General features: G+C 32.9%; 1 protein-coding gene across 1 annotated transcript in view; it reads right to left on the bottom strand.

The window, feature by feature from the left end:
• Positions 1-2470, bottom strand: part of IL23R (interleukin 23 receptor) — a 66731-nt gene that overhangs the window by 36855 nt on the left and 27406 nt on the right. The window lies entirely within an intron of this gene.

Here is a 2470-nt window from a genome sequence, read left to right as displayed (position 1 = left end):
CCCTCCCCCCCCACACACACCCTTATGATCCTAACTAATGAAATTCCAGAGCCTGGCCTTATTAACAAAATAATGTAAAAAAAGAAATAAAGGAGATAGTTCTTTTTCTCTGCATCTGTTTAGGAGAGATGTTTTGCATCCTAAATTTACTTCAAATAATTTGATTTAATAAGTTGTTAAATATAAACCTTTCACAATAATATTTTTATTCTCTGGTGTTACATGGAAATTTGTGTGAATATTTATGTTTACTGCTAACTTGTTTTATTTTCCATTAAAACAAATCTGTATTTGAAAGTATGATTTGAACAAAGCAAATCTCACAAGACTCTAAGATTTTACCAATTATCACTATGTTCTATGAAAATAACTTTTAAAAGGGAAATGAAATTCGGATCGGTTCTCTCACTAGTTTTTTGTTGTACTATAAGTAAGGGTGTAAATGAAATCTCTATATTTCTAAACTATAAAAATACTTAAAAGTTTGTTCTGTCCAAACACAATGGAATCATTGGTGCTTTCCATTTCTCCTACATGCACGCTTCGAACAACAACAACAAAAACCTATGACTTTTCTAGATGTATTACTATTAATATTATTGCATTCTTTTTTTAAAAAAAAAATCCTTACTCAAGGATATGTTTATTGATTTTAGAGAGAGAGGATGTTTGTCTCCCATTCGCATACGACCGGGGAATGAATCTACAATGTAGGTATGTTCCCTGACTGGGAATCAAACCCACAACCTTTTTAGTGTACAGAATGATACTCCAACTGAGACACCTGGCAGGGACCTCTACTTACATTATTTAATAAAAAGCTCAAGACTGTATGTGTGTTTTTAGGGACCATTGTTAAAGTTTAATATCCTCTATGAATTCATTTTCTTTTCACTTATTCTAAATGTAGAAAGTAACCTTTGGGGAAATTATTTTTTAATTATTAATAACTATTACCTAAAATTATGTGCACAGGTGTGTGCTTTATAGAGAAATATAAAAATTAAAGATTTGCTTTCTAGTAGCACAGTCTTAGAATAAAATCCTTGTGCTAAACCTAGAGCAGGACAGAAGTAGTAGTAGGAGAATTAGTCTAATTAAAGACCTTACCGTACCGAACTTTTATCATCTGAATCCCATAGTTGATTTCCTATAGCTGGTATATGCTTCTTATAAGCAGAATCAGTATTCAGAGATGCCTAGAGTCAGGGAAGTAGACCCCATTGGGGGCTCTGGGCAAGCTCACATTATGCAGGGAAGTGGACCTTCTGAGACCACTGGAGACCACATAAGCACCCTTAGTGCTGTGTTATTTACCCCCTCCTGTCTCCCACTGCTACAGCAGCACAAACATTCATTTGCAGAAAGAAATTTCTGGGAGGGAGGAACCAAAATCTGTTTAGTCCTATGAGACATGCAGATCACAGTAAGTCAGGTTTAAGATAGAGCCTTGGCACGGTAGAGCTCTAAACTAAGCCTTTTGATTTGGATCAGCTTATATATTTTAAAAAATAAATATGTTATATAACATGTACTTGAACATATTTTTTGTTACACAAGATTCAAATGTTAAATTTTTGTTGTCATTGCTTAGGTTTTAAACCTTCCCATAAGATTTTACATTTTTATTTTGGTTTTGTTTTTCTCTATTTTACATTTTTTAAAGAACTGTCAAATCTAGACCCAACTGTAAAAGAGAACTTAGGATATGATAAAATATATGATAAAACTATAAAAGAAAATATCTATAATAAGAAGTAAATGACAAATATTATGTAATAACTGATGATCCATTTGGAAAACAATCCAAATTAGATTCTATGGAAGACATTGATTGGTGGCCAAACAACCATTCCCAAACCTCTTTTCCCTTCTAGAAGAGGTAGCTTCTATCCTTAATATATTGGTAATAATTCTATTGCTTTTTTTCTACCTCATATGTATTTCTCTATAAACAATATATTATTCAGTTTTGTCTGCCATGAAATATTTATACATTGAAAAAAATCCCCCAAAACTGTCATGTCATTGTAGATACCATATTTGCAGTTTCTACTTGTATTGAAATAAATATCATGTATTTACCCATAATTATTCATTGGGGAACATGAATGTTCAAAATGGCAGCCAGCAAGCACTACACTTTATGTATTCTAATTTATTTCTCTACAAGAGAAGTTAAGCATTCCTCTCACATGTCATTTTGGTACAGTGTTACTGCTCTGTTACTCAGCCCTGCCTTTCAGCACAGCCTCTCTAACGTAATTAAAGCCCAATCCCATAGCTATTATGTGGAAATTGCTCCCAGGAGAGTCCATTTTCCTCAGTTATATAGAACAGTTCATTTATCTAACTTGCAATGTCTCATTCTTAAAGTGTCACAAATGAAAATATCTCATCTGTTAATATTCTGGTGGCTTTGTTGTGTGAAGTCCTCTATCTGTTATATTATCTGGATAATGAGGGAGGA

The sequence above is a fragment of the Myotis davidii genome, unplaced genomic scaffold (genome assembly GCF_000327345.1).
Source record: "Myotis davidii unplaced genomic scaffold, ASM32734v1 scaffold122, whole genome shotgun sequence".
Classification (NCBI taxonomy): Eukaryota; Metazoa; Chordata; class Mammalia; order Chiroptera; family Vespertilionidae; genus Myotis; species Myotis davidii.
Note: the sequence above shows the minus strand (reverse complement) of the source record. Positions and strands in the feature narration are given on the sequence as shown.